The sequence below is a fragment of the Embiotoca jacksoni genome, unplaced genomic scaffold (genome assembly GCF_022577435.1).
Source record: "Embiotoca jacksoni isolate LCO1_2020_lvr unplaced genomic scaffold, fEmbJac1.0.p SCAF_2, whole genome shotgun sequence".
NCBI lineage: Eukaryota > Metazoa > Chordata > Actinopteri > Embiotocidae > Embiotoca > Embiotoca jacksoni.
Genome location: NW_027185340.1, coordinates 15,021,536 through 15,041,695, shown reverse-complemented (window position 1 = coordinate 15,041,695; position 20,160 = coordinate 15,021,536). Strand labels below are relative to the sequence as shown.

Sequence of the window (20,160 nt, the reverse complement as noted above, 5' to 3'; positions counted from 1 at the left end):
AAGCAAGGACATTTTACAATCCTCAACGTCCCAGAAGGACCACATGAGAAAAGATCTTCAGAAGTGTGTTAATGTAGTTTTGAATATAACGTTTGGTGCTTTAGGTTCATATGAAAAGGGGAGTTTTTGTAATCTTAATTATGGGTAAAAATAATAGCAGTGTTGTTGATAAGATGAGAATGCCCACTTACTGCACTGAGAGGCACACATGTAAGGATAAAAAAACACTAATCATTTGGAAAATGCTAATCTTTAAATTGGACCTGCTACAAACCAGGGACCAATCACCTCGGGCTGACTTGCCAAGGGGATGGCATCTGATGATTAAAGACAATACACACCCGTTGACCCCTGGTTCATCACTGATGATGTGTCCGAGTTGCACCAGGTGTATTGCAGAACCGAGGAAGATAATAAGATCCTCATTTGCAAAATGCTAATCTGTAAATTTTAGTCTTAAGTAATTATTTTAAAGAGGAACTCTGCTGATGTTTCACATCCAAGTCTGTCATTTGATTGGCACCCAGTCTTGTGTCGGAAGAAGCCACATTTCTGAGTCTGACATTGGGGTCTGCAGCAAAGGTTTTAGTTTGTTATGTCATGTGCCGAAGGAAAAAAAAAATTGCTCAGTATGTTCTGTGCCTTGACTGTAAGGCAGTGCCATCTTAGTGACAGGGGCATTTCAGTGAACGACTTCTAATCATGTCTAATGTTCCATGTAAGAGTCCACCCTGTCTCTTGTCCTCCCTCATCACAGAGGCCACACTATGCTCCTGTTAAGTGTGTGTGTACATGTGGGTATGCGTGTTTGCAAGGCAGGGCTCGACAGCAGCACATTTGGCTTCCCAGTGGACCATGGAACTGCAGCTCTGACTTGGAAGTGCTCAGATGTCTCTTCATAGCCAGGTCTCTTGGTGCGTGACCTTATTCCCTGTGACATTTTCAGCCATTAATCTGCAGACTGGAAGTGATGGAGTACCACTCTTGTGTTACATTGTGCTCATGTCATACCATTTTCTACATGGCACTGAGGTCATGCAACCCTGTGGTGGTGGATGCAATTTAGCTTTTAACCAATCAGCTGCAATAGGTGGTTGCTGCTGTGGTATTGACGTTTCTTATTTCTTATTCATTGTATAAACAGAATATACGTAATGGTGCTTACATTTGTTTAATAATTGCTTAATTTGGCTTTTTGTTTCGATTTTGTGTCAAATTCAAGGGTGTTACGCCCACTTGGAAGAGTGCATGATAGATGGTTGGCATGTCCCCCTTTCTTTTTTCAAATCCAGATTTTTCTCCTCACTTTTATGGTTACAGATTATTATGTTTAATAAAGTCTCTCTGTAGTTTGTGCATGCTGTCCTGCCATCAAAGACCGCATCTGAGAACATCCGAGTTAATTATAAAAGATGGCTCGCTCTGAGTGGCCTTCAATTATTATTCTTCACTCAAAGCAACATGCTTAAATAGCAGAATGAGTTTTGTGGGAATTATTTTGCAGAACTATTTCCCCCATGGAGTTTTGGATCTCAAGTTGTACTGCCTTATTGATGGAGGTTGTTGGATGAGCCTGAACTCAATATCTGCAGACACTGCTTTGGGCAAAAAAAGAAATTACTGAAACTACTTGTTTTAAATCCCAAAATAAAATGTAATGTATTTTTTTTACTGAAGTATGAAGTGTTTTATTTAAGTGATTATTCTACTAAAAATACTACAATAAACATCTGACAAAAAAAATATACTAAAGTACAGAGCTCTAAATGATGCAAATACAAATCAGGAATACTAAAAAAATATTGTAATTTGAGTAACAATACAAACATAATATTGCATAACATTTCTAGATTTCAGTATAATACCCTTGATATTGAAACCAAACTAATCAATTTCACTATAATTCATTTGCTTGATGAATTGAATACATTTTGTGTCCCATGTACTGACGTGGGCACAGACTCACACCTCTAATAAAATACAGATACTTTCCAAATTTTGGCTGCTAAACAGACTAGCTCTCTCACTGTCATTTTTGCCCACGGCATTATTGCAATTACCTGGACTTTCCACTGCAGTGGAGTGGGATCATTTCCAACTGTATTAACCCACTAGTTCACTAAAATGTTATTCACTTTCTCGGTATATCATAAGCTTACCAGTTAGAGCTCAGTGAACATCGGTGGGGTGGGGAGGGGGGGGAACTGCCTACATTAATCCTACATGCATTCCTGCTAGTATTGCCTGTAAACACCTAAACAACAATAGCAGCCTGAGCATTAATATTGCATCCACCTACACACCTATATTATTGTAATGTTAATGTCAGATAAATATAATATAAATAGCATGCTGGCTACTTGTTTTCACATTTTTTTTATGTATGGCATCATAGTGTATAAACCTGTAAACTTATAAATATTAGCCAATACTACTAACAGACAGATAATATCAGTAAAGTCACAGATGCTTCATACGCCTGCAGACAGCACGGTTAAGTAGAAGGCTTCGCATTAAAACAGTAGGTAGTTCATTGGTGCATTTGTTCGTCTTTCACATTGTAATACATTTTGTGATATTTCATTTCCAAAGATGACTTTTTTTTAGTTAGTTGTTGTCTTGTTGGTTGTGAAAAATATTTAACAAATATATATAACAAAATTAAGGCTGTGTTTCAATTTAGTACTTCATTCACAATGTTAGTAGTATGGAAGAGAAAAAAAATGCAGTATAAAACAATAAAAGTAGCAGTAACAATTGATTTATAAAAAATTACCATTAAAAGGGGAAGTCAAATATGTCAACTCTTGTAAAAAAAAAAAATGATAGTAATTTAATGGTAGTACTTTCAATACGTTTTTGCTTTAGATACAACAAAAAAAATGGTTACATTTCAAGTATACTAAAACGTCTGTTAACAACAGCCTTATTCTTTTATAGGCAATTGTTCCACAGTTTTTCTATAACATACGTCTTTGTTGGACTTTGTACCCCGTAGCCAAGTGGTTTTCAAAAGAGATTAGTCATGTTGTGAATATTTATGAGGTTGCTTTGACAAAAGCGTCACTTCAGAGTTGTCAAAAATGTCATCCTTGGACAAGGACTGTAATCTTCACATCACCGACGACTTCTGAATGCCTTTGGAAAAGAACATCTTAACACAGCATTGAATAATTATCCTGACAGTTGCACTACTTTCTCTATTGACCACACTACTGCTGGTTTACAAATTCATAGCTCACATTTGTAGTCAGAATTTTTTCTGAGACCTTCCTCAAATCTGAGCTCGGTGGATGACTGCTAGTGATTTACTGTCTCTTGCAGGAGAAAAGCAACAGCAGGATAACTAGGGAGCGTAGGCAGATTTAGGCTGTCAGGTGTGTTTCAGTGAAAGGTTAGGCCTGTCACTAAAACAGGGGTGTGAAACAAAGCTGACACGCTGCTACAGCAGCACATCTGTCCCCTTCTATCGACACGGCTTTATCTGGAGCAGTAATAACATTTTATAGATCTGTTGACAGACTGTCAAAGGCAGTCATTAAATACTGCACCTCTCTTATCACAGCAGGCTGAAATTGCATTAATGTTTGCTTTCTCTTCAGAGGCATTATGTTCACAGGTTGCACTGAACCATTGTCTTGTGAGTCCTTATAATGTGTTTTCCCAGATAAATTGTGAAGTTTGTGCTGCCTGGACGACTTCAGTTACAGACTTCAAAGCTGTGGCTTTGCATGGTATATTTATTTTTGTGGTGGCAGCTGTTGCTTCAGTCCTTAATAACACTTTGGCACCAAACAGTCTGTCAGTAGACAAAAATTCCTCCTCCCAAAAGGAGATATTATCTAACTTCCCAATAGTAATGTCTTTCTCCGTTTTCTCTTTCAAGCCATATTGCATGGTTTGCCTGCCCACGTCTTACAGCTTGACAAAGTGTACTTAGTGACAAAATTAGATCCTCTCCTGAGCTCTGTGTATATGCGTGACAACTTTCAAAAACTACTTTTGTAGTTTATTGTCAGGGGCATTCAAAAAAAAAAAGAAAAAAGATTTGGATTCCACTGGCACACAGTTTTGACCCGACATGTGGTCTGCAACCTCCATCTTTTCTGGTGTAGGTATTGACATGCGGGCCAGAGAGAAAAGCCACAGTATTACACCTCCAGCTGTTCCAATTTCTCATCTCTGCTTCTGAATTGCTGCAGCTGCTCTGTAAGCTTGAAGCTGAATTAATAATGAAGAAAGTCAATAGGTCTCAGGATCCTATTCTCACAGGTATCACCTTGAAGTGACTTTGCCCAGGTTTTGAGAAGCCAAGTATGAAGGGAAATGCTGCATATTTACTACTAGAGTTGGGATCGCCTGTATCCCATTTCTGTGTAAAAATATGGTTGTCGTTGTGGGTGTTTGATCATGTTGCACCTGCGATTTTAACTTTTTTGACGCTTGGCAGCTTAAAGTGAAGGGCAATTTCTAGGAAAATCAAACTCATGTCTGACTGCAAGAGGCGTCTTTATATTTATCTCTTAAAAGAAAGAACTTCTCCAACCATATAACATTCTTTATTCCTTTGCATTCATTGTCAAGGCCTTTTGTGATCTCTGCTGAGAGACGTTTGAGTTTCAGTGTGTAAGGGCTCGGAAATGAGATTGTTGTGTGTCTGTTTTCCTTTGTGCAAACTGATCAAATATGCATCAGCTGGATGCTATTTGGAACCCTGCCGATCGATACACTAGCCTGTTTTTTATGAAAATTCTCCAAAGAGAGTTCTTGTCAATCTGTCAGAGATCATTAGCAAGGCTGGAGGTGTGATAGATTCAGTCTCTGATGGGAAAGAAAATCAGGTAGGCCTGACATTAACATCCCACTGCCAATTTTCCATCTGTCTTGTTGTTACCAATTCATGCCACTGAGAAACAGATAGAGTAAAGAAAGGCTGCACTTTTTCCATTTTTTGCTGCACTAGCCCAGTGACTCTGTTTGATAAATACAAGGATATCCTACGATAAGCCTATATACAGTGATGCACGTCACATGCACCTATTTGAAGCATTTCCCATAATCTTTTTTTTATTTATTAAAAAGAAGTAAGGAAGTGCCTGCATGAAATGTTACCTTAACAAGAACCTCAACAATTTTCCACTCTAAGGTGATTCCTCAGAAATACTTTGTAGATGGACACTGAACTAGCATGATGTGGATGTCACATCTATTTACCTTCAATGAAAACAGCTTAGTTTCAGTGCCCCTGTCAATTCAGATCCATTTTTATTTCCATCAAATGTTTTCTCCCTCCGCATGACCCAAAGCTTCTTTAAACCTTATCGTTTGTTTTTTTCTTGGTATTTTCATGTAACCAGTTGGTGGAAATGTCACATCCAATTTGTGCTTCTGTTACGCAGGTTTTGTTTCAATTATATTTTTTTTTTACATGTAGAATCTACGCTTGTTCAGTGTATTATTTACTAATGGTTTCATCGAAACCAAATCAACACTATGATTTGACTGTTTTTATGGCGACCCACTATGAGACACAAAAACAAAACAACTGTTCATGTCTTCAACCAAATAAGGAGACAGATGGAGAGTTAAGTCTTCTCTATCTACAGATGAGCAGTGTGGTTTGGAAATTTACCTTTTAATTTACCAATGTGTGCCACACACCTCGGTGATCATCTCACACCACTGTATGATGTTTAAAAGCAGTTCATTAACGTCAGCATTTGCAAAGTAATTCCTTTAGCATCTGTTCTATTGTTACTGAATGTTGTTGTTTCCAGCTACTTAATCTCTGGCTATTACATTTTCTATCTTAGAGGGTGTTCTGCATTTTATAGTTAGAAGTTTAGCCTCTGTGCAAAGCTGCAAATGATAAAAACAGTTTTCAGTGTCCTGAATTTTATTATAACTCCTCTCCTATCTTTCCCCAAAGTTGCACATTAACCACAGGTATCTGTGTACCCATCTGCTGCTGTTCATGTCACTATTAATACACACAAGGAATCTACAAGGAATCAGGGCAGTAAATATATTAGTTGCAGTTGTTTATAGATACCAGACTTTTTTTTTTTTTTTTCGTTTTTTTATCACAAGTGGCGGTTTAAGCAGATACACATTTGACAAATGTCTCTTAAACTTAAATTTAAATGTGCTTGAAGACTGTAGAAGAAATGATTTGGAAAGTTAAAATACTTTATGACCATACCAGAGTGGCTTCTGCATGATAAAGAACCAAAACAGTGTCTAACTTGGCTCCACAAGTTGATTTTACAATGTACACATCTTAATCTGAATACCCTCAAAAGTTACACAATAAAGATCACAGACTGCTGTGTATCTGACATTGGGGACAAAACAAACTAGTGATAAGCTTCACTGGTTACCACTAGCCGCCCACATCTGTTTCAAAACATTGGTACTTGCGTACCGTGCTGCGAACAGATCGGGTCCAGTCTACATCCAGGACATGGTCCAACCCTACATCCCAGCCCGCTCCCTCCGCTCTGCTTCTACCAATCGGCTTGTCGCTCCCTCACTGAGCTAAACACTCTACAAAATCACAACTGTTTGCTGTCCTGGCTCCTAAATGGTGGAATGAGCTCCCCAACGACATCAGGACAGCGGAAAGTCTGTACATCTTCCGCCGCAAACTAAAAACACTCCTCTTCAGACTTTACCTTGAACAGTAGAACTTTAGTAGCGCTTAAAATGGCACTTACTGATAGAACTTTGTAGTTTGGCTTTCTTGAAGAAAATTGTACTTTCTTGATTGTTGTTGTTCTGAATTTGTACCCTCATGGTTGAAATTAACTTATTGTAAGTCGCTTTGGATAAGAGCGTCAGCTAAATGAAACGTAATGTAATAATAATGTGAAAGTTATATGTTTCAGGGAAAGTTGTCTCAGATTTTCATAGATTTATTCATTTTGGGGGCCCACATAAAAAGGCCTTCAAAATGGCCACATAAAACATCTGGTAAGATTTTTGCATCAGGTTGTACACAGTGTGGTAACTGAAGGCCAATTCTTTTTGCCTTTAAGGCCATTTTAATTTAGCATGAAGTAGAATATATTGCTGGCTGTGTAACTGTGTTCAGCACATGGTCTGTTTCAGAGATTGTGCTCTTATTATGCTTAATGTTGTGTCAGATTTGGATAGGATTTAAACCGTGGATATGTCATGGTGATTTACTTCCCTTTTTCCTCCTGTATACTAAATCCAGTGGACATGTCCACACACTGTCCAGGAAAACCACGCTCTTCTACTTTTGGCCACTGAGCAACCCCAGTGAAGCAATCGCAGATACAGTGTTTTGCTTTAGGGCACCACAGTGGTACAGTCATATTTTATATGGCACTAACAGAACATAATAGCAGAGCAGGTTTACACTGTACCTTTACACAGGGAGATAGTGTGTGTGAAGAATTCCATCTTGGGACATGCTAATGTAAGACTGAAACAAGATGGCTTTGTGGATGGCATTTAAATTGCTAGGGTGTTGCAATGCATACATTCACATGCAAGCGTACAACAGAGAATGTGGGCGAATTGTTTTGAGAGTTTGTCAGTTTCAGTTAAAAGGGAATTTCACAACTGGAAAGTGAGTTATGTTACAAAACTAGGCCATCTGTGTAGAGGAAAGGAGCAATTATTTTTTAGATTGGTGGTCAATGACGAGTGAAAACTGAGAAAAAAGGGCAGTGTTAGACCCAAAGACTTAAAAGGGGAAAATCCTACAACAACCAGAATGCTTCGCAATATGTTCCTTCCAAGGCTGTTCCCCTGGCTGCTACTATTGGATCAAGTCTGCAGTTTGAAGTAGAGCCAGAACTCTGCAGAAGTCCTCCAAATCATGTCAGTTTTGCAGGCAAATAAACAGGGAGATCTCAGCACAGGCAACAAGATAGACTTCAGTTAGATATGATTCCCATTTTATGACAGAATGCCTGTTGAAAATCTGTGATGCTGCCCTTTGTGTGGAGATGCCAGGAAATCATTTTAAATTGGAAATTCTGAAAATAAATGGAAAAATAAATTTAAAATGATTTGTTTTTCATTCAAAAAAGCTGTTTTGGGATGGTTGGTGGAGCTTTCTGAACTCGCAAGTTAACTTTTGATTGTTCTTGGGAGGAGGTGAAAAGCTTTCACAACATGCCAGCTGGTAGGAGTGTTTATCAAGAGCACCTTACAAGTCCTGAGTAGTTTTATTTTTTATATACATGCACCCAGTGGGAATGGAACTTTTAACTTTGTTTTTTTTTTTCATCTAATGATAACGCTGTGCTCTTTTCATATTTTATGCCATGATGTCTTTTTATGCCAGACCTTGGTTAGACTAACGTGCCTGTCTTAATTTTCTTGCTGTACTTAAAGCATTTCTTTTAAAGGATATATCGTAGACAGTATATGCAAATTGATCTTGCTTTTTTTTGTTTTGACATTCAAAGGTGTGTGTCTGCTGCTTGACTGAAAACACTGCTCAATTGGCCAGCTCAATTACAGTCTGCCTGGGTGACTCTCCCAATATAGTGTAGCAGGTGGGATGGGGTGGAGGGCATGCTCATTATCCATCCTACTACACTCTGCTTCTTCCTCATTACTGTTCCATACACCAGAGGTCTTCAACAGGGGGTCCGTGGAGGTACTGCAGGGGTCCGTGAAATTTTTGGTTGATTAGACAATTTTTAATTGTAATTGTTTTAATTGTAAAAAAAAATTCACATTTTTTTCTTCCACAAATTTAAATGTCTTTAAATACACATTAACATCAATCCCACATATTGTAGTGAATGGATAAATGGAGGCAGAAGATGTTATCTTTCAGTCAGAAATGCACACATTCAGTGACACACAGGAGCTCTCTCTCTCTCTCTCTCTCTCTCTCTCGAGCTGGGCACCGGTTCACTCACAGCGGGAGACTAGCCTGGACCTGTCCCTCCAAGCCTCCTGCACTCCTCCAGTTTAATATAAAATGAAATTTTATACAATATATATAGTAGGGGGTCCCTGCTCCATCTCTCTATCAGTTTGGGGGTCCTTGGCCTGAAAAACGTTGAAGACCCCTGCCATACACAGTTTATGGGTAAAGACACATACAAAATGTAACAGTGATAATTTTCTGTCAATGTTAAAAAATTAAAGGCTCTGACACAGTATATGGATATTTAAGAACTAGCAAATAATTGATTTCTATTATATGTAAACCTTTTCAAAGATGAACTGCTATATGGACTGCAGGGATAGTTTAAAAAAAAAAAAATCCACAGGAAACTGTACCATAGAATATATTATTCAGTGCACATGATTACTTTTTCACCAGATGTCAGATCAAATTATATGAAAACCTTGATGGACCTCATTCATGGAGGAAGTGCACTATAGGTGATCAAATAAATCACCTCGCAACTCACCGAATAATTACAGAATGAATACAGTGCAGTTTGACATTCAGTGTCTGATTGACTGCATTTTTGAAGTTGGATGTAATTTCTTCTTGGATGTAATTTTCATTGAAGGCTTATAATTGAAAAAGGATGACATAGTGACAATTGTGTCGCCTTTTTAAAAGGAGAAAACCTTGATGACTGCTCGACTGAGAATTCAAGATGAAGGCAAAAAGAATAGAACACAGTAGAGAAAATTGCTTTAAATGTGGCATAGCTGACACGGGGTACTAACATAGTGATGAGCGAGAGAGAATCAGAGAGGCTGCTAAATCCATTTTTTCACTTTATTCTAATGACTGAGGAGACTTGGCCTGCATGCTGGTGGAAACTAGTTGTAGAATGAAAGCGTGTCATTTCTGCAAAGGCGATGGGCTGGATCTATGATAACAACAAGAGTAATTTGATAAAGTCGTGATACTTCTTTAACTCTCCTATTACTGCAAAGCATAACAAAAATTGCTCAAAACTTCTAAAGATTCTGTCAGAATTACGGTTTTCTTGGTGTCATGAACCTCGATAGCCTGGAACGACGACAAAATGTTGTCAACTGTGTGCTGCACAGGAGTTGAAAAGGTTGTTTTAGTAGCCACACAACTTCTAACTGATTTCCTGTGAGATTAGCTGATCATTAAGCAGTGGGTGGCTCCAGGCATTCGAGTCAAACAGCCTGCAAAACACTGCTTTTACCCGACCAAGCTAGCCTTGCTCAAATTGACTTTTGTCCGAGTGAAACTGCTGCCACATCATCTGATATGATCTGCTGTCTGCCCTCGCAGAGATCAAAAGAATGATGTATTGTTTGGTCCTGAATCCTCAAATGTGTCCACTGGCTATAAGAAAAGTTAAGTTCAGAAAATTATCATAAAAAAATGACATTGAACAAGTTTAAAGATTGTACATGTTTTGTGTTTATGTGTGTGTTTCCGGCTTGGAAAAATAACAAGCACTGCATAGCCACAGGTGGATTTGTGGTTGGGATGTCTGGCTTTCGTCCCACGGATTTATCTCCACAGCAAGGACAAGAAGGAACGAGAGGATATGCACTGAGTGATTGGCAGAGCTACTGACAATTAAACTGTAGCTGTTAAGCAAAAGAGAGGCTTTGTATCATGAGAGATGTCCGCTAATGCCCCTGTGCGTGTCAGTCCTGCCTCAGTCTGCAGTGCCCCTCCAGGCTTAAACGGACAAGCTTCGCCTCCACCTGTGATGACTGTGGAAGGCAATTACACTATCGCAGCTCCGTGTCTCCTATATTCTACTGCTATCTTTTAATTGGAGGAACGGAGGAGTTATTTCATACCAAGGCTAAAGAAAATGTGCTTTACCTGCATTCAGCTTTCTAAGAATAGAGTAGAATAGAATAGAATCTCAGCCATCTCTGTAATGTGATTTCACCTCTAGGCCACAATTTTAATAGTCAGGGATAGCTCTCCCATTGAGGTTACTTTCATTTCACAGGTTTCACAGGATGCCTCCTTTGTGCTGGCCTTGCAGAACGGGGATGTGGGATTTTTCAGCTCTGTCATTAATTGCCCTGTATTTAAAAACTGCCATCAAATTTCTGGAGGGCTTGCATTAATCATATCAGCAAAAGGAGCCAGTTTTTTCAAGTCAACAAAGGATACAAATTAGGTTTAAAGTGACAAACAATATAATCAGATTACATATATGTATTTTCTAAGATGGTCCTTCCTTGCAGAAGGAAAATTCCCAAGAATTAACCGCAAATCATATTAAATTAATTTTTTCAAGGTAAATTATGCATGACTTTTTAATTGGCTGGTGGATAGAGGTTATGGGATTTCTTTTGAGAATGTGTGATATGAAAGGTGAGGCCATGTTGCGTCTTGCGGAGGCAGAACTGGAAGGTTTCCAGAGGTCACACAGCCGAACAGTAGGAGACCTGACTACCTGCTGTGCTGTCTCTCCTCTCCACACCACTGGCCACCCACCACCACCCCTCCACCCACCCACCAACCCCTACACTGCCTCTTGATAGAAGTCAGTTTACCCTCAGGCCAATAAGCAGGACATTTACCTCATATTCATGCAGCTCTGCTTCTCTTACTGTATAAATAGTCTTATTATAGTCGCCCTCTTTACAATGAAGGTGTTACAGAAAGGACATGCTTTTGACCTTTATCGGTTCTTCCACAAATACTTTACTGGAAAAGGCCAAAACTCCCTCTGACTTACTGCTGGCATCTTCATACTTTTATTTAAATTGAAATACTTTCTATCCAATACAGTACAATTAAATGGCGAACACATATTGTCATTTCTTCATGCATTTTCACATAAGAACAAGGTGGGTAATTTTAAAGTTAAAAAGTAAGCAGAGCAAATTCCCAGGGACCTTATTGTGTTGTAGAAGATGTGGAGGTGGCACATCTTCTAGATCACACCAGAAATTACACACACATGCCCTCATCGGCAATATGTGCCTGTCAAAAAAATAGCACTCTGATGAGGGTAGACATTTCATATAAAAATGTATAAAGTACGTTCATATTTTCCATACTGGGGCAGGTAGTGGATCAATGTACAAAAGGGTTTTAGGCGACCATACTGAAAGGGCATTTTTCATTTCACTAGACCTTTAAGTACAAACTACTCCACTGTTGCAGTGAAAGAGTGTGTCCAACAGCATTTATAATACACAACAACCTTTGGGCAAAAGCTCCCTGTCAACTGAGAAAAGAAAGCTTTTACCTGCTGTAAAGTGTAACTCTGGCAGTACGTTGGTGAACTCCTTGGCGAGCCAGGAGATGTTATTACTGAGATAACCGTAACAAGTCGTTAAGAATGATTGCAAAATATCTTTAATGTGTAACACAAGGTATTAAAATGAGATGCAATAAATTTAAATTAACAGCCTTTTGATATGACTTCTGCCCCAACCAATGATTCCTTAGCTTTTCTACATAATGTAAAATAATGTGTCTGTAGTCAAGTAACAACCAGGTGTATCGATATTTACAGCAACAGGAAAAAAAAAGTTAAAAATGAACAGCTGCATTGCCATGAGCTGAGTGGAAGATTATACTTATCTAAAGATGTTTTTAAAATCTGCAAGTGAGAGGTAGTGTTTGAAAATGGCGGTGAAGCGTGTATCCTTGAAGACCATTTTGTTGTTAATAATCAGAGCTTATTGAGTTGTGTCAAAACAAGAGCCATTTTCTTTAGACAAAGCTAAAGTAAATGATCTTGTGTCGAGCAAGCTTAGGCAGGAAGTGTAATTTAAACTGATAACACATGACTCATCGATGAGAAGTCATGAATAAAGAGTTACTTATCACTGAAATTTTGACATAAATAGATGTTGATTACCAATTAGTCCCATTTACAGATTTGTCTTCACACATATAAAGCCACAAGAAAGTGCCATCATTATAAATATCTATTACAAAGACTAACCACGTTTAAACTGACTTTTGTGGTGGGAATAAGAGCAACCACGTTTGTTGACCTTCCTTTCTTGTGCAACTTGAAAATGTTTAAAGATGGGGTACTGAAAAGTACAGTGCGTCCGGAAAGTATTCACAGTGCTTCACTTTTTCCACATTTTGTTACGTTACAACCCTATTCCAAAATTGATTAAATTCATTTTTTTCCTCAAAATTCTACACACAATACCCCATAATGATAACGTGAAATAATTTTACATTTTTTTTTGTGGTTATTTTTAAAAATCTATTAAAAATAAAAAACGAAAAAAATCACATGTACATAAGTATTCACAGCCTTTGCCATGACACTCAAAATTGAGCTCAGGTGCATCCTGTTTCCACTGGTCATCCTTGACATGTTTCTACAACTTGATTGGAGTCTACCTGTGGTAAATTCAGTTGATTGGACATGATTTGGAAAGGCACACACCGTCTATATAAGGTCCCACAGTTGACAGTGCATGTCAGAGCACAAACCAAGCCATGAAGTCCAAGGAATTGTCTGTAGACCTCATAGACAGGATTGTATTGAGGCACAGATCTGGGGAAGTGTACAGAAAAAAATTCTGCAGCGTTGAAGGTCCCAATGAGCACAGTGGCCTCCATCATCCGTAAATGGAAGAAGTTTGGAACCACCAGGACTCTTCCTAGAGTTGGCCGAGTGCGATCGGGGGAGAAGGGCCTTAGTCAGGGAGGTGACCAAGAACCCGATGGTCACTCTGACAGAGCTCCAGCGTTGCTCTTTGAAGAGAGGAGGACCTTCCAGATGAAAATAAAATCTCTGCAGCACTCCACCAAGCAGGCCTTTATGGTAGAGTGACCAGATGGAAGCCACTCCTCAGTAAAAGGCACATGACAGCCCACCTGGAGTTTGACAAAAGGCACCTGAAGAACTCTCAGACCATGAGAAACAAAATACTCTGGTCTGATGAAACAAAGATTGAACTCTTTGGCCTGAATGCCAAGCGTCATGTTTGGAGGAAACCAGGCACCGCTCATCACCTGACCAATACCATCCCTACAGTGAAGCATGGTGGTGGCAGCATCATGCTGTGGGGATGTTTTTCAGCGGCAGGAACTGGGAGACTAGTCAGGATGGAGGGAAAGATGAATGCAGCAATGTACAGAGACATCCTTGATGAAAACCTGCTCCAGAGCGCTCTGGACCTCAGACTGGGGCGAAGGTTCATCTTCCAACAGGACGACCCGAAGCACACAGCCAAGATAACAAAGGAATGGCTTTGGGACAACTCTGTGAATGTCTTTGAGAGGCCCAGCCAGAGCCTAGACTTGAACCCGATTGAACATCTCTGCAGAGATCTGAAAATGGCTGTGCACCGACGCTCCCCATCGAACCTAATGGAGCTTGAGATGTCCTGCAAGAAGAATGGGAGAAACTGGCCAAGAATAGGTGTGCCAAGCTTGTAGCATCATAGTCAAACATACTTGAGGCTGTAATTGCTGCCAAAGGTGCTTCAACAAAGTATTGAGCAAAGGCTGTGAATACTTATGTACGTGTTATATTTTCGTTCTTTATTTTTAATAGATTTGCTAAAATTTTAAACAAACTTTTTTTACTTTGTCATTATGGGGTATTGTGTGTAGGATTTTGAGGGGAAAAAATGAATTTAATCAATTTTGGAATAACAAAATGTGGAAAAAGTGAAGCGCTGTGAATACTTTCCGGATGCACTGTATGCGTGACTGTAATTAAATGATAAATGAAATGAAGAATATTTCAGGACTGCTTTTAAAATAGTGGAATCACTCACCATTGTCAACCAGCACAAAGACGTACAAAAGCGTAGCTAATAATAATAAAACAGAGTACACTCTCCCTCATGAGGACAAGTAGCAGAATCGGAAAAAACAAAGCTAAATTCTTCTAAAGTGGTCCCCGTTTGCCAGCCTTCAATGCATGTCAAATTTTTTGAGAGAAATCTGTGGTCTGGTTTTGAAATAAGTTATGACTTCGGGGTGCGTAAGCACAGCCTTGGGCAGCCATGGATTCCACTGGGCTGCAAAAAAATTGTTAAAGGCCAAGTGCTTTTATAGGAACACTCAAAAATGCTTGTTTTGTCCTTAATGTCGTTTTAAACAACAGTCTCACTGCCTAGAGTAAATTAATATAGCCATTAGTAACAAGATTACAATTTTTCTTTCACTAATTTTATTGCCTGCCTGCTGCAGTAGTTGGCTATAGAAAAATAAGATTAAAGAATATCATAATTGTGGTACCTGCAAAGGCATTTTGTAAAGGTTAACACTTTCAGAGAAGAGAAGAACTTAAATAAAATTGCAGAGCTTATACAATGCCTGAAAGCTTTTTCTCGATGGTTCATAATAGAGTGAAGTTCCTTAGAAAATGAATATCTTTGTCATGTAAGCTGAAGGAGCCAAAATGCTTCAACTCGTGTTTTATTTATACAACGCTAAGTCTTAACAAGTCATCTCAAGGCAAGAGCTTGCAATATTATAAAGAGAAAACCAACAATTTGCCCTTGAACAGCACTGAGCGACAGCGGGGAGGAAAAACTGTCTTTCAGCTGGAAGAAACTTTCAACAGAATGCGACTCAGAGTTGAGCGTCCATCTGCCTCGACCGGTTTGGGTGAGTGGCGAGCAGAGAGATAAAAGATGAGCATAGAGAGGCAACAAACAATAAACAATGGGCAGGAATATGGGGCCAGTAACCGCAGATCAGAAACATGCCAGATATACCTGCAGAAAAAGCACAAACTATGGGAGAGAGAAAACACTAGAAGGGTAAGGTAGAGACGGTGTTTTTCCTGAATCAAAATGAGGAGCGAGTTCCACAGCAGAGGAGCCTGAAAGCTGCCTCCCTTTCTAATTTTGGAAATTTTAGATGTGACAAATAAGCCTGCACTTCTGGTAGAGACCTACCTGCTGCAACGAGCTCAGTCTCACCTGGACGGAACCGGTGACTCTGTGAGAATCACTTTCTTTGATTTCTCCAGTGCATTTAACACCATCCAACCACTGCTACTGAGTGAGAAGCTGCGGGTGGTAGGGGTGGACGCGTCCACCGTCTCCTGGATCACTGACTACCTGACAGGCAGACCACAGTTTGTCCGTCTGGGCAGTGTGCTGTCTGATGCGGTGGTCAGTGGTATTGGAGCTCCACAGGGAACTGTTCTGTCTCCCTTCCTGTTCACCTTATACACAACTGACTTCCAGTACAACTCAGAGTCCTGCCATCTGCAGAAGTTCTCTGATGACTCTGCAGTGGTTGGGTGTATAAGGGATGGACGGGAGGACGAGTACAGGGCAGTAGTGGAGGACTTTGTGGAGTGGGCGGGAATAAATCACCTGATCCTGAACGTGGCCAAGACCAGAGAGATGGTGGTTGACTTCAGGAGGAAGGCGATGGCTCCACAACCGCTGAGAGTTCTGGGAGAGGAGGTGGACATGGTGGAGGAGTACAAGTACCTGGGTGTGTCCATCGACAAGACTGAACTGGAAGACCAACATCAACGCTGTCTACAAGAAGGGGATGAGTCGACTCTTTTTCTTGAGGAAACTTCGATCCTTCAATGTGTGCAGCAAGATGTTGGAGATGTTCCACCAGTCTGTTGTGGCCTGTGCATTGTACTTCTAGTAGTCTGCTGGGGGAGCAGCATTGGGGCCGGTGACACCAACAGACTTAACAAACTGGTTAAGAAGGCCGGCTCCATCATCGGCTACAAACTGGACAGTCTGGAAAAGGTGGTGGAGAGGAGGACACTGAGGAAACTGTTATCCATATTGGATAATCCTGACCACCCTCTCCACCACCTGCTGCAGGGACAGCGGAGCACTTTCTCCAAAAGCCTCTTCCAGCTCCACTGTCACAAGGACAGATACAGGAGATCATTCCTGCCCACTGCAATAAGACTGTACAATAACTCACCTCTGGCAAAATCCATCACACAACAATAACACCGTTGTCTGTTTTTCTTGTTGTTTAAATATAAAAACAAACAAACAAAAAAACAACAAAAAAAACCTTTGCACTATTGTTTAGTTAGTTTTAATTTAATTTAATTGTTCTATTTTATTTTATTCTATTTATTGTATATACTGTGCATTTTAATATTTAATATTTTTTACTGTTATTTTATTGCTTTCCTGTATCTATAAATGCTGCTGTAGTGAAAAAAGTCCCCTTGGGGATTAATAATGTAACTATCTATCTATCATCAATCTAATATTGTACAGTTTGGTCTTTTAGATGCAATAGGGATGGTGACATGTGTATCACAAAATGTAGTAAAAACATTAATCAGTCTGTAATTATAATTATTTCCATGGTTAGATACCCTTCAGTAATGTGACTATAGTAGGGGCATACATATACTGAGGCTTAATCTATCTACATGTGTATTTACATTGCCGAAAGAAGCTGCATATTACTTTTATTAATCATACTATGACTTGATTTTCTATGAGCTTGTTGACATATGTCCAGTGTAAGTTTTATTGTCAAAAGTCAAAAAGATTTCTCCAATCATTTTGTTTTAATCTATTTATTCATTGTTATTGTTTTCTATCTAATATCTCACATAGTTCTAAAGGTCACAGATGCATTTGAATGAAGTTCTTCTGCAGTAACGAGTTGCTTGAAATTCTTTATTAAATAACAAATACAAAGAGCACTAAAGAGAGCTAAACCTTTTGTCGAGTGGTTGTTGTAATAAAAGCACTGTCCGTGGTGCTGAAGCATGGGACCTTGGTTAGACAAGGATAAGAAGATATAAAGTATTTTGTGGAAGCTATTTTTTCATAATGATTGATTCCCTTAATTAAAATAAAACACAATCCACACACTTTACACAATTTCACTTAAAAAAAAAATGTAATAAAAAGATAAAATCACCTTTTTTTCTCGGTAAAAATCGCCAAATCAAATTCCCTAGAGTGAAAGCTGAAAGACTGAATTTATTTTGTTTTGAAAATGTCCTGAACCCATACGACCGTGCAGCTAAGGTGTCCGCTCGACACTATAGCTTACATTATTGTCATTTCACTGCACCTGGTGATTCATGCTATTTGGGCTGTATGTTGTTTTGAAGCAGTGGCTTTGAACCGTATTTCTATTGATGTTCACTGTACTAATGAGTCGCTTAAAAGCCAACACATGGCCTGCCCACCATGCTAACTGCTGCATAAACGGTGGACATGATGAAGGATGTTGTGCCAAGTTGCAACTGTTGCTACCTTCCCACCTGCTAGTGACATAGGTTCCCCCTATTTCTATTGAAGCATTGCATGATGGGAATGCCATCTGATGATCTTAGAAGAGTTTACAACCCATTTTTCTGAGATAAACCTCGGATGTATAAACGCAAGAGAGAGAAACGGAAGCGGAGTGTTATGGCGCCGTCTGCATACAGTTGTAGAAACAACTGAAACACTTTTATTGCATTGAGTCTGAGTGGCGTGTTTATAGTCTTTCCATTGTGATATCAAGCGATAATTCTGTTTGTCCATTTTTCCTCTAAAAAGGACAACATGGAGAGCTTTATTTCTACCTGCTAAGTCTTGTGACAGAGCTAAAAGCACAGATTTTGATTTTCTTCAGTCGATACACACCGAGTAAGATGGCGTCTGTATAAGATATGTTATTTTTCAGTTTTTTATGTCAAGAGATCGTCATATTAAATTATTTCTATGGGTGAAAAATATCTTTGCCGCTATCATCTGAGATCAAAAAGATTGATTTCCTAAATGCAGCAAACATCAAGATTGCACTGTAGCAATTCTGGAGACAAACTGATATCAGATTGTCAGGAAGCAGAGTGTGTGGGTGCTTGTTTGTATCTGTGTGGAACACTGATTAATGCTGATGCACAGAGGGAGGCCAGGATAAAACATTTATGCCCACAGCAGCCTCTGAGACCAAGCTAGCCTGCAGCCACACCCGCGAGGCACCAGTGCACTCCTTTCAGCATACCCGGAGGACTCAATGAGAGGTGTGACGACTTTATTCTTTGTCGATGCATTGTGACTCTGAGTGCCACCGTAGATCTTCCTTAAAATGAAAGGATCCAGTAGGGTAATGGAAACATATATTTTTCAATGAATAGACGTGTCTGCACATTAGTCACATCATATACCAATAACCTAGTGCAGTGAGACTGTGCGTGAGGAAATGCATTTCCACATAACTACCTAATCCCTTGTATTACAGCACTGATATTGGAGCCACTGACATCATGAACTGCATGTTCCCTCCAATACTTTGTCTCAATTTCTTTTAAAACTGAAAAAAATGCTAGGCAAAATGGATAGAGATTAACCTCTTGACACTCTGCCTTACTCATAATACCTTTGCAATTCCTGGTTTTTAGTCTTACATCCACCATTTTTCAATTTGCTCTTTGTGTAGAGGTGCATACTCAGTGAGAAACATAAGAAATGTGGCAACACTGTATGAAGAAAAGTACAGCCCAGGCTCTGAGTGTTTGTACATTGAGACACATTTTGTGCTTAAGGCTCTTTGTTTCAACATTTTAAATTGGCATTAAGACAATGGAACTTACATTAAAGGGCCAAGCCCCAGCTTTAATTTGAGTAGGTTTACATCAGTATCAAAAGAAACCGTGTGGGAGATGTAACACTTTTAGCACACAGTGCGGCGGTAAGTGTGCACTTGGCTTCGAAATGCTTCTTGGGCAGCTGTGTGTGTGTTTTTAATGTTTAAAGTTTATGCACAAAGCAGCTCACATTCGGCTCAGAGTTGAGTGAAAGTTGAGAATTACTATTTAGGTTGAAGTGGAGTTGTCTGTCAAAATGATGGGGAAAGAGGGTGACTGCGCAAGTGAAGGAGATAATGATGAGACTCGGAAAAGAAAAGACAATCTCTCAGAAACACATCAAAGGTAGCTGCAGTTTGCTAAAATCAACATTTGGGTGAGTTCTAAAAATGTAGGTGCACACAGGAAGACTAGAAAATGATGAATGACCTGATGAACCCTGCAGCTCAAGGCTTGTGGATGTGTGGAAAATCATTTGCATGGTGAAGAAAACTCTTTATTTTACTGCCAAGATGTGGCTTACATGTTCCCTTGTCAAGAGAAGACTTCATTACCATAACCAAATCCAATTCCTTGCTGATGATCAGACTAAAATGCACAGAGGCCCCACAACAAGCAAGAGCTGAAGTGGCTTCAGTGAACGTCTGGCAGAGCATCACCAGGGAGGATACAAAGCATGCGCTGTTGTCTGTGGGTCGAAGACTTCAGGCAGTCAAAGGATTTTCCACAAGAT

At 39.5% G+C, this 20,160-nt stretch overlaps 1 protein-coding gene across 7 annotated transcripts in view; it reads left to right on the top strand.

Annotated features, from left to right (window-relative positions):
• The window catches only part of lrp1bb (low density lipoprotein receptor-related protein 1Bb), a 257,657-nt gene that overhangs the window by 24,449 nt on the left and 213,048 nt on the right, over window positions 1-20,160 (top strand). The gene's annotated exons all lie outside the window — the stretch shown is intronic.